This window comes from Ovis canadensis, chromosome 5 (assembly GCF_042477335.2).
Source record: "Ovis canadensis isolate MfBH-ARS-UI-01 breed Bighorn chromosome 5, ARS-UI_OviCan_v2, whole genome shotgun sequence".
In the NCBI taxonomy this organism is placed as follows: Eukaryota; Metazoa; Chordata; class Mammalia; order Artiodactyla; family Bovidae; genus Ovis; species Ovis canadensis.
In genome coordinates this window covers 83,511,747-83,524,929 of record NC_091249.1, presented here as the reverse complement: position 1 = coordinate 83,524,929, position 13,183 = coordinate 83,511,747, and the positions used below count along the sequence as shown (strand labels likewise).

The following is a 13,183-nucleotide window of genomic DNA, read 5'->3' as shown; positions in this document are numbered from 1 at the left end:
GGGCATTAGAAGAACAGAACTAGTTCATCTACCTTGCTAAAATGAAATTTAGTTTAAAATGGAATCCAAGTGAAACCTATGTTAAAAATATATTAGGTTAAAAAATTTTTAACATAGTAAGTAGATATGACAATATAATAAAGAAGATTAAAATTTGAGATATAATACTGCCAGCTATGAGAACCAGGACTGTGAATTTCATCATTGGGTCTCCTGGAAGGAGCACTTGAGGCCTTTTACATTATATAACACAATACTCTCTTTTTTTTTTTTTTTTAACACAATACTCTCTTTAAGAACCCAAGGACACATTATTTTTGGTCATAGGATCAGATATAGCTGTCCTTCTCTCAAGTATTTGGTTTATCTAATGGACAGTGCAAACTGTATAATTGATTGTTTCCTTGTTTGCACTGAGAAGAAAGCTTAAAGCCTAAACTGGGGACCAATTACCACATATATATAGGACTGTGTTATATTCATTGTTTATGAGCCTCACTACTAACTCTTAGTATCATTTTTTAAAATTTCTCTTCTATATTTAACTTGTCTTCCTATATTTTATATCTTTTTAAACCACCTTAAGTCTGATTTGAAATTAAAAAAGAGATAACTGTTAGATGTTCTAAGTTTTCTTTTCTTTTTTTAAACACAGCATAGGCAAAATGTGTCAAACTCCAGGGATTGTTCTTTCTGAACCTTTTAGTGTCCCTAGGTTAATACAGATTCAAGTGGGCTTTGATAAGAGTGAGACAATCAAATCAGTTTCATTTTGAAATTAGTTCTTGTCAAGTCATCCTTTTCAGTATTACATCACTGAGGTACAGAGTTTTGACTGATATCATACCTGGGTAACCCCATGGACCTTAAGTAAAATGGGAAGTGGGTGCTGGGCGGAATTGGGCTTCCTCCTTTTTCCTCAAAAGCCAAACTTGCTGAAAAAAAAAAAAAGCTAAAATGATACCAAAATCTGGCGTCAGAGCACTCAGAATACCTGCAACAATGGGAAGCTATTTTATTCACAGTTTATACACTGAGTCTCCTAAACTAGCAGACTTTTGCTAACTGCATCTCCCTGCATCTTTCCCAGTGTGCAAAGGGTGGGTATTTGTTTTGTATCTACCACTCATATTTTTCAATATTTTGGTTACATTTTACTTTCTGAGCCTCATTTTCTTCTCTGTAAAATAACCTCTATTCTATTTCAACATGAAGTTACAATAAAATATTCATCAGGACTCTTTTAGTTGCATGTGACAAAAATTCAACTAGAACTAGCTAAGAGCAAAAGATAGATTGGGGTGGGGTGGGGGAGGGAATTATTACAAATTATTCATGTGAAGATTGAACAACCAAATCAATGCACAAAGTGGATCTCAGAGACCTCTGGAATCAGAAACTTAAATGCCACCAAGACCCTCTCTGTGCCTGTCATCTGTTTCATTCTGTAAGGTCAACTTTATTCTTCTTTGGATTAGCCAGAAACATGGCTACTCATAGCTTCAGTATCTCAAATCTCACAATGGACAAACCCACAGAAGAACCCAGACTTACTTTCACTAGAATCTCAAAAATGCTACAAATGGATCCAACTGGCTAATTCTGGGTCAGCTACCCATTACTGAAATCATCAATGGTAGCTCTAGGTATTAGGACTGCTACTTTGCCAACAAAGGTCCATCTAGTCAAGGCTATGGTTTTTCCAGTGGTCACGTATGGATGTGAGAGTTGGACTGTGAAGAAAGCTGAGTGCTGAAGAATTGATGCTTTTGAGCTGTGGTGTTGGAGAAAATTCTTGAGAGTTCCTTGGACTTCAAGGAGATCCAACCAGTCCATTCTGAAGGAGATCAGCCCTGGGATTTCTTTGGAAGGAATGATGCTGGGGCTGAAACTCCAGTACTTTGGCCACTTCATGTGAAGAGTTGACTCATTGGAAAAGACTCTGATGCTGGGAGTGATTGGGGGCAGGAGGAGAAGGGGACAACAGAGGATGAGATGGTTGGATGGCATCACTGACTCGATGGATGTGAGTCTGAGTGAACTCCGGGAGTTGGTGATGGACAGGGAGGCCTGGCATGCTGCAATTCATTGGGTCGCAAAGAGTCAGACACGACTGAGCAACTGAACTGAACTGAAATTAGATCAAGTGCCGATCTGCAAGCCATTGAACACTATATAGGAGGGAAGTCTTTAAGAAGATAAAGCCCTCACTCAAGTCACATTTTTCAAAATTAGAGAAAGAAGAAAGATGGAGAAAGATAGACTGTTATAGGCAGAAAAAAAATACTATAGAGTGTTTTAGGAAATCAGAATTATTAGACAAACATACAGTTTTCATGTCAAGCAGGATTTCAAGACACATAACAAGTGCCACCTACCCCAAGAAAACTTTCCTGCTTATTATTGTCAATTATTAAACCCTTCCCTCACTGGCCTACCCAGTATGATTATGTGAACTATACAAAAGCAAAGTGAAAGTGGTAGTCAGTCAGTCATGCCTGACTCTTTGCGACCCCATGGACTGTAACCTGCCAGGCTCCTCTGACCATGGAATTCTACAAGTAAGAACACTGGAGTGGGTGGCCATTCCCTTCTCCAGGGCATCTTTCCAACCCAGTGATCAAAGTTGGGTCTCTTGAACTGCAGGCAGATTCTTTACCATCTGAGCCACCAGGGAAACCCAGGTAGCTGCCAAGGAAGCTACCAGGGAAGTGAACTATACTTTCCACTAATTATATTTAATTTCTCATTTGAGTATAGAAAGTGAAGTCTCTCAGTCATGTCTGACTCTTTGCTACCCTGTGGAGTATAGCCCACCAGGCTCCTCTGTCCATGGGATTTTCCAGGCAAGAATACTGGAGTTGGTTGCCATTTCCTTCATCCAGGGGATCTTCCCAACCCAGGGATTGAACCTAGCTCTCCTGAATTCAGGCAGATGCTTTAACCTCTGAACTACCAGGGAAGCAAATTGCCTTCTAGCATACTATTTCAAATTTTTTCTTCTCTACTTGATTAGAGTAGATCATCACTTCCCTAATGATAAAAACTGGCCATTTCTTGCTTATGTAGTCACAATGATTGGTATTAATTTATTATTGCTCCTAAGAAAGATACTGCATTTTAACTGGGGTCTACCACACACAAAGTCTGAACCCAAGGGAGTAATTATAATTTGGGGACATCTTTGGTAGACAACCCAAATACTGTCAAATCAAACATAACCCCCACCATAGTACTCCATTATTATCATCACTGCTGTCATCATCAATTTGGGTTAGACTCAGAGCAATTATCCATCCGGGGGTACTATCTGGAGCTAGAGAGGGGAAGACAGCATCACATTATGGTTAAGATTGTGGCCAAGCAGACCTGAATTTGGTCTAAGTTCTGCCATTTAGTTATGTGACTAAAGTCAAATTACTTCACACTTCTGAACATCAGTTCCCTTACTATAAAGTGAGTGCAACAAGAATACCTACTTCAGGAACCTGTTTTCAGGATTAAATGAAATAAGATGTCTGAAGCCTCTGGTACCTGGGAGTGTACCTAACACAGGAAGTGTTACTGAAACACAAGTCCTTGTGCCTGACACCACACCCAGTAAAGCCAAAAAATACCAAACTGTCAGAGTGTGGAACAGAGAAAGGTTTATTGAGGGTCATGCAAAGAGATGGTTGGCTCATGCCTTAAAAACCCCAAACTTCCTGAAAACTTTCAGCAAAGCCCTTTTCTAGGAAAACTGACGGAGGGGCATGGTTAGTTGTTGTAAACTTCTTGGTGTCAGATCCTTTGTTCTTGAGGTCAGGTCATGGTCAAGTAACCATGTTCCTGTAAATTGCTACTGCTGCAGCTGCTGCTGTCACTTCAGTCGTGTCTGACTCTGTGCGACCCTATAGACAGCAGCCCACCAGGCTCCCCTCTCCCTGGGATTCTCCAGGCAAGAACACTGGAGTGGGTTGTAAATCGCTACCAAACAAATATTATTCTCTGCCCTGACAAGAAAGGGTGAGGTCCCGGGTGCAACTTTCACCCTCTGAGGTCCAGGTCCTGGCGGAGAGGAGGCAGAGCTCAGTTGGCAGCTCCCTCAGGGCCAGGTCCCCAGACCCTGCCCAGGTGTCATCACTGAGGGAGCCAGCACCTGGGACCCAGCTGGCCCTCATGTTTCTCAGGCCACCTGTATGGCGGAGGCAGGTCCCGCAAACTGTGCCCCAGGCAGACGGCCACTGCTTTTAGGTCGCAGAGACAGGGACTGGGGAGAGGTTCACCACCTCCTCAAGCGCTGGGCCTGGCCAGTGCGTGACCTTGGCAAGGTCTCTGGAGACATACAAGACACAGTCCCTAGCTTGTTCTCTGGGACCCCCCGTTCACCCACTGATCCAAGCCTGGGTGAGCTGAAGGGCCCTGGCAACGCAGGGATCTGCCTCTTACCTCACTCTCTGGCTGACAACCACCACTCCTCTGACCACTGGCTGAATGGGCCACTAACGGTCGCTTACTGACAGTTGGTTGCTTGTGGGAGGGGCCGACTGCACCGCCAACCAATGGCTGAGCAGGACCACTAACGGTCACTCATTGACAGTTGGTAGCTTGGGGGAGGGGCCCACTGTGGCATTGACCAATGGCTGAACAGGACCGATACCGGTCCCAGGTAACCGTTCCTTGCTTACCCGACAGGGTAGGGGGCAATGGCACAGCAACTAAGTGCACAGTGCTAAGGGCTGCACTCCACTGAACTCTATTACATAAGTGCTCAATAAATGATAGCATTTTGTTAAAGTTCCAATTCAAATAATGTGTCCCATTCCCTCATAAACATGTGTATTCATCAAGATACATGACATACGTGCACACAAAAGGTATGTGACACAACTTTTAGTTGGAGAATACAATAATTATGTCTAAACTCTATGCTGCTGCTGCTGCTGAGTCGCTTCAGTTGTGTCCGACTCTGTACGACCCCATAGACGGCAGCCCACCAGGCTCCCCCGTCCCTGGGATTCTCCAGGCAAGAACACTGGAGTGGGTTGCCATTTCCTTCTCCAATGCATGAAAGTGAAAAGTGAAAGTGAAATCTCTCAGTCGTGTCTGACTCTTAGTGACCCCATGGACTGCAGCCCACTAGGTTCCTCCGTCCCTGGGATTTTCCACGCAAGAGTACTGGAGTGGGTTGCCATTGCCTTCTCCGCTAAACTCTATGGAAGGGGCTAAAAAATCACAATAGTATATTCAAGTGTGAGCATGCTAAGTCGTTTCAGCTGTGTCTGACTCTGCAAACCTATGGACCATAGCTCACCAGGCTCCTCTGTCTATGGGATTCTCCAGGCAAGAATATTGGAGTGGGTTGCCATGCCCTCCTCCTGGGGATCTTCCTGACCCAGAGAGTGAACCTGCATCTCATATCTTCTGCATTGGCAGGCAGGTTCTTTACCACTTGCACCACCTGGGAAGCCCTGGAGACCTTATACAAAAGACTTAAGCTCTCTGTGCCTCAATTTCCTTATTCATGATGAGGCAGTTATAATAGAATTGACCTCATAGGGCTGTGGCAAGGATTAAATGAGATAATGGCTTTAGAGACTTTAGCATATGAACCTTAGCTCTTACTATAAATGTTAGGTCTTATTATCAAGGAACACCCTGGGTATTACTGAACAGTCATCATCTCAAAAAACTCTAACAGAAACTTTTAAAATATTTTACTATCATAAACTTATTTTTAGAACTAAAAGGGATCTTAGAAACTACCACAGCTAAGAACTGCCAACTGCCATCTTGCAGAATTATTGTTTAGATGGAAAAGACTTTGATGCTGGGAGGGATTGGGGGCAGGAGGACAAGGGGACAACAGAGGATAAGATGGCTGGATGGCATCACTGACTCGATGGACGTGAATCTGAGTGAACTCCGGGAGATGGTGATGGACAGGGAGGCCCGGCGTGCTGCGATTCATGGGGTAGCAAAGAGTTGGACACAACTGAGCGACTGAACTGAACTGAACTGATGGTTTTTAGAAATTGAATCTGAATATCTTTATTGTGAGACTGTGCTCTCCACTTGACCACAGGCTTGCCCACTTCCAACTCTCTTGGCAGAGCCTCACATTTGGGTTACCTCTTTGATGTGGAAGGCATTTGGGTTTGGGCTTCATCTGAAACTGGTCCAAGCCCCTCATTTTCCTGCTGAAGAAACAGGGGCCCTTGGAAGCAGACACTCAGCTGGTAGGTGCAGAACCAGGACTGTGTTTCAGTCTACAGACAGCCAGGCCAGCACTTCCTCCGTACACACCAACATCTAGAAGATGCTGGCTGACAGGATGGGAACACAAGATGTTTAGCTACTGTTAGAACATGTAACCCTTAGAGGCCTCGGTGGGACTTTGAGTTGCTCTTTATTTTACCACTGGAGCATATCAATCATTACTGGAGGCTATGATAACTTTAATGAAGACCAGTGGGTCACCCTGGCAGGGAGAGAAAGAAGATAATACCTGGAAATCAGTATTTCCAAAGAACCTGGTCAAAGATGCCCCAAGGCTTCCCTCGTGTCTCAGCGGTAAAGAATTTGCCTGCCAATGCAGGAAATGTGGGTTCAATCCCTAGGTCTGGACGATTCCCTAGAGAAGGAAATGACAACCCACTCCAGTGTGCTTGCCTGGGAAATCTCATGGACAGAGGAGCCTGGTGGACTATAGCTCATGGGGTTGAAAAGAGTCAGACACAACTTAATGACTAAACAAGATGCTGCAAATCCAGTCCTGAGTACATCTGCCAGCTAGCCCTCCCTGCAGCCTTATTTCCTTCCTCACATTTGTTTAGCAAACCAAAGTTAACAAAGCTCAATCATTTGATTCCTAGCATAAACCCACTGAGAAGAAGGTGTCCTGGGGTAATTATTTCCATTTTATTTTTGAGGAGACTGGACCAACAAGAGGTTAGAAATTAAAGTTTGCTCAATGCACATTTTGTTTTTGCCATATTCAAGTGCTACCTGCACTATTCTTTTTTTTTTTAATGGGTGCTTACCAATTTTCTTAAGTCAATTGATATTTAGTAGAAACTTTACTTCACTATCTGAAACAGAAAACCAGCATCCCTTGCCATAAACAGATTAATAAATACAATGTAAAATTCTAATTAGAAACTGCTGCTTGGAGAGCTTTTAAAAGTCCCAATGCCCAGGCCATACCCCAGATCTACTAAAACAGAATTCCAGCAGGGTAAGCAGGGAGGAGGAGAACAGAAAAAAGTGATTTTTAAAGCTCTCTTCAGGAAATAGTAGTGTGAACCAAGGATGAGATCCTCTAGTATTGATATGCCTGCCTTGTAAAACCTCGGCATCTGTTGAAAAGAGAAATCAACAAGTAGTGGAGGGACTTCCCTGGTGGTCCAGGGGCAAAGACCCTAAAGTCCCAATGCAAGGGCCCAGGTTCAATCCCTGGTCAAGGAACTAGATCCCACATGCCACAAAGATCCTACAAGCTGCAATGAAGATTGAAGATCCTGAGTTCACAACTGAGACCCAGTACAAACAAACAAATAAGTAAATAAGGGTATTTTTTTTTTTAAAGGGAAAAACAAGAAGTGTGGAGAGGTATTAAAGACACACTAACCCCAAACTGAGACCTCCTCCTTAACTGCATCAGAAAAACTTTGAAATGGAAAAAAGTTCTCATTTGAGATCTGTAACTGTTTAACAAGTTGTTCCCTTATAGTCTAAAATCACCTCACCTCGCACTTGCCCTTTGGAAAAAACGGGAACAGAAGACCCTAGGTGGCCAGGTTTCTATTTCTGTGCCCTTTCCACTCCCACTTCCCAACCAAAGCCTCCACCAAGGTGATTCTGGAGAACCCCTACTCACCTCTCTGTGTTCTCCAGGAGGGACTCCAAACGCCTGCACTTACATCACACTTTCAGTCCTATCTTTCTATTTCAAAATGAAAGGCCCATTTTTCAATTTCAAAAAATCCAGCTGTTCATATCAGAAAACTTTAAGGCAAAATCACATCTCTGTCTTCTTTCATTTCCTCTCAAGAAGCCCCTCTTTTTCACCCAGGAATATCTGGCCCTAGAGATGGTTAAAGTCAGTGATGTCCTTTTGGATCTTAGAAGGAAGTATCAGCAGAAAAGAGAGAACCAGGGGAGATGGTGCAGAAAGTCACATGACTGTTAGAGGGGTTTCAGTTTCGCTTTCTCCCCTCACCTCTGAGCACACACAAGCACACAGTGACCGTCCATCCTGATCTAAGGACAAGTCTAGAATGAAAGCTGAATTTCTGAGTGGAGACTCCTGATTGCCAAGACATCATTCCCTCTTCTGGCCTGGACTGGATCCCTCTAGAGCTGGAGCCCTGCGCAGACTCAGGTTTGCAGAGCTTCCCCCTGGAAAACAGTATGGCCTCAAAAGTAGGCAGCTTGGCTCACTAAACAGAAAGCTGAGCAAAGCTCTGATCTCTTCACTTCCTGTATTTAAAACCTCAAATGCTGACACTGGCTATCACCAGACATCCAGGCCATTTTACTGCCTTGTCAGCTGAACCCTTATCTCCTGCTTCCCTTCTGCTTTATTGGCTACGCCAAAGCCTTTGATTATGTAGACACAACAAACTGTGGAAAACTCTTAAAGAGATAAGAATACCAGACCACCTTACCTGCCTTCTGAAAAAATCTGTATGCAGGTCAAGAACCAACAGTTAGAACAGGACATGGAACAACAGACTGGTTCCAATTCGGGAAAGGAGTGCGTCAAGGCTATATATTGTCACCCTGCTTATTTAACTTATATGCAGAGTACATCATATGAAATGCTGGGCTGGATGAAGCACAAGCTGGAATCAAGATTGCTGGGACAAATGTCAATAACCTCAGATATGCAGATGACACCACCCTTAAGGCAGAAAGTGAAGAGGAACTAAAGGGCCTCTTGATGAAAGTGAAAGAGGAGAGTGTAAAGCTGGCCTAAAACTTAACATTCAAAAAAACTAAGATCATGGCATCTGGTCCCGTCACTCCATGGCAAATAGATGGAGAAACAATGGAAACAGTGAGAGACTTTGTGGTGACTGCAGCCATGAAATTAAAAGACACTTGCTCCTTGGAAGAAAAGCTAGGATCAACCTTGACACATTAATAAGCAGAGACATTACTTTGCCAACAAAGGTCCATCTAGTCAAAGTTATGGTTTTTCCAGTAGTCAGTATGGATGTGAGAGTTGGACTATAAAGAAAGCTGAGCGCTGAAGAATTGATGCTTTGGAACTGTGGTGTTGGAAAAGACTCTTGAGAGTGCTTTGGACTGCAGGGATATCAAACCAGTCCATCCTAAAGGTAATCAGTCCTGAATATTCATTGGATGCTGAAGCTGAAACTCCAATACTTGGCCATCTGATGCGAAAAACTGACTCATTGGAAAAGAACTGACTCGCTGGGCAAGATTGAAGGCCGGAGGAGAAGGGGACAATAGAGGAGGAGATGATTGGATGGCATCACTGACTTGATAGACATGAGTTTGAGCAAGCTCTGGGAGTTGGTGATGGACAGGGAACCCTGGCGTGCTGAAGTCCATGAGGTCACAAAGAGTTGGATACAACTGAGTGACTGAACTGAACTGGTCCTACTTGGGCTTTACTCAATGTGCTCAACAGCTCTTATCAGTTATTTGTATATCTGTCTGCTGTTATCTTTCTAGCTTCATTTTTTCACTTTTTCTTTTGTCAACACTAGACTCCATGGTAGAAGAAACTGGTGTCTTCTGGACACTCAGCGCCTGCATTGTCCTAGCTCAATACCCCCTCCCTGACTGTCGTTCTCTTCCTTGTAACAATACAGCCTCCCCTTCAAATCTACTGTGATAACGCCTCCTTCGTGTGATCTACCTTCAACCTCCCAAGTAGGCATGGTCTCTACATGCCTTACCTTCCCCTAGCAGCTCTTTTGAACTTTGAGCCCTTCTCTCATCCTGTCCTGTTTAATAGCCATCTGAGCACTTGGTTTATTTCCGCTAGACTGTAAACTTCTTATGAAAAGGAATTTGCTCTCAACCAAACAATACACTAGGCATTCAATAAAAGTGTGATGGGTGAAAGAATGGCCAAATAAATAAAATGTGTTTGTTTCGATGCTTCCTTGGAGAGGATCCCTGGCTTCCTGGGTGTGTTTGGTATCTGCATTCCACTGAAAGCACTTTTGTCCTGAGCATTTTGAAGGGGAGATAACTGTTCATTCATCATATTCATCTAGTCCTGGATGACAGGAGTCTCCAAAAAAAAAGAAACCTTAACCCTTAACAGGTACCGAGCGTCTGTTGTAAGCTATGAAGGTCCTGTTCATAGAGCATATGAACTCTCCTCTGTGCACAACATTTCCTTCAATTTTCACAACAGCCCTTTGTGGCAGGCACTAGAAAAAGCCATTTCGATTTTAACACAAGGAAAGTACAGCACAGAAAGACTAAGTATCTGTTCCAGTGCCATAGAAACAATAAATGGTAGTCAGTGTTTAAGCATCTGGGCTCATAGAGACCATTACATTTAACTATGCACCATATTCCATCTCAAAAGGTAGCAGGAGCTTACTCTAATGTAATATGTAGTGAAGTATGGATGTATCTTTTCATCCATTATGAAAGGCTATAGCACTGTTTTCCATCCCCACTTTCAGTGACCAATAAAGCCATGCTTTTTCTGCATAAATTAATCACTGGAACCACTCTCCATGTGGCAAACCATGACAAGTCACTGGATCCAGGAGGGAATTCAGATGACTACACCTTGGGAGAAGAACATGGACCCTTCAATATGACAACTACAAGTACAAATTTTCCAAGGCAAGGATTTTCCCTGGGTAAGTATTTCTTTCTGATCATCTACCAGATAGAAGGAGATAGCCTAAGCCAGCTTTTTCATCCAGAGTAGATTTTTCTCATGTCTAAAGTGTGGACCAATGAGAACACATTTTGCCTCTGAGTGATACTGTGGATTCTCTGTACAGCCATCACAAGGATGATGTAAGGTTATCTCCCTGTTGCCACAGGAACTGGTTTCATCAGTGTCTCAATCTGCCTTGAAAATTTGCATACATGATGTCATGCAGAAAGAGAAAGTTAAACTGCCTTAAAGTCGACAGGTTCTACTGGCTACTATTGATTGAAACAAGACAGTACTCATATTGCATCAAGGTTCTGGGGGGCATTCCAAAGGCAGGGCTGCTCTTCTGCTCACTAATCCTCTCGCTTTCTCTCAGTCACCAAGAATGGCATCCAACTAAAGAAACAGATGAGAGCAACCAGAGGAGTGTGTTGCTGGAGCCGCGTGTTGAATTCCTTTTCTGCACATTCCATAACCGCGTTCTGGCAGGATGGTCCTGTTTACAAGGGACTATGCTTAGCCAGCTTAACTGCAGGTTCTGACAACAACCAACCCTTCAGAATCTTGGCATTCATTGCTTCATCAGGGACCCCCAAATCACTACTACACATCGCATACTCATTTATACTCAGCACATGCTTTCATGCTATTGCTGAAGTTATATGCACTTCTCACCTTTTCTCTCTTCTCCTTTATCCAAAGTAGCCAGACTGGGTTAGCATTCTGGGGCCACCCCTATTCTTTTATGTGCAAATAGGACATAAATTCCAGAAAAGGTGGTGATTTTCCTTCCTAGAATCCTCACGTATCATGTTACTATGTGCTCAAATATGGCTTTGAGAAAGGATTTAGTGGCAAAGGAATAGCTTCATTCCATAGTCTGAAAGTAATATGTCTACTTCTGTGGTCCCCCAACTGTATACCATGTCACCCCAGGGCACCATATACATTTACAGAAGTGCTGGAAGAGAATTGAAATTCTCCAAAGGAAATGGGAAATACTGAACATCTGCTGAACACTTCAGTAACTCAGGGTTATTCAGTATCAGGCTTATTCATGAGATCAGGCAGCATTCCTTTCAATGATGGCATATCTTTGCAAAGTCATGTTTTCTGCAGTAACTGTGATAAAAAGCAAGTACCAAAAGGAAATTTGTGGAACAGGAAATGAAGGTGGCAATGTCCAATCTGATTCCAAAGTCTGAGTAGTTGTGCTGTACGCATCAGGCACACGCATCCCATTAGTAACTGCGTGATTTAAGAATGCAATAAAAATACTATATTTTTCTTTCAATTTGTGGGTATCATATTCTTTTAAATGACTGCTAAAACGCTGCTAGGACATAAAGATATTACAGGACTTCCCAGGTGGCACCAGTGGTAAAGAATCTACCTGCCAATGCAGGAGACCTGAGATGCAGTTTCGCCCCTGCAGAAGGAGATGGCAACCCACTCCAATATTCTTGCTTGGATATTACATTGCTTGGAACTAACTATTTAATAAATGGAACCATTATGTATTTCTTCTGGTCTAAAAAAAAAAAAATCACTGGGGCACTGAAGGTTCCATGAACCTCTGGTCCAGTCAGTGATGCTTTGCAGTTCCCAGGGACCTCATTTGTACTTGACCATAGTTTGGATGTTGGGGCCACTTCAGCTCAGTGAATTTTCCACCTTTTGGTGCTCCAAGTACACAAGGTCTTTCTGATACAGCATCTAGCCCAGGGCAGTGTCTCAGCCTCGCCAGGGCACCTCTGCTGTCTGTCCTCCATGCTAGGCTCACACTGCCCTCCTCCCAGTTCCAAGCCCTTTCCCATGATGGGAACTTCGTACTGGCTCTTACCCTGATTTATTCTCAAGTCCCATCTTAACTGCCACCTTATCAGAAAAGCCTCCCCTGGGACTTCCCTGGTGGTTCAGTGGCTAAGACTCCATGCTCCCAATGCAAGCTGTCCAAGTTCGATCCCTAATCAGGGAACTAAGATCTGCAAGCTGAAACGTGCCTGTAAAAGGGTTGTTAGCTGGACTAACTGCAGAGCTCTTAATTGGTGTCTGGCAAGTAGCTAGTGTTCAAGTTCTCTGCCATTATGAGGACAGCATTCAAGGATTTCCCCACCAAGGCCCACATATTCTTAGGGGAAGTTTCTGCCTCCCAAACTGATGGGTCCAAATGACTCTTGCTCACTTTAGAATACACAGTTCACTGCAAAAAGTGATACGTGACCAATTAAATCCCAGACCCATTGGTGTTCCTGGCTCAACTCACAGTTGGAACCAAAATGAATTTGTATGGTACTTTGATTATCTAGTTGGATGACAGAA

General features: G+C 43.4%; 1 long non-coding RNA gene across 1 annotated transcript; it reads right to left on the bottom strand.

Annotated features, from left to right (window-relative positions):
* Nucleotides 1–630: 630 nt before the first annotated feature.
* LOC138441476 (uncharacterized) lies at nucleotides 631–8,117 on the bottom strand. Its single transcript, XR_011257353.1, has 2 exons — nucleotides 7,859–8,117; nucleotides 631–935 (listed from the first exon to the last, which is right to left on the bottom strand). It is a non-coding gene; the product is annotated as an uncharacterized lncRNA (long non-coding RNA).
* Between the last annotated feature and the right edge of the window lie 5,066 nt (nucleotides 8,118–13,183).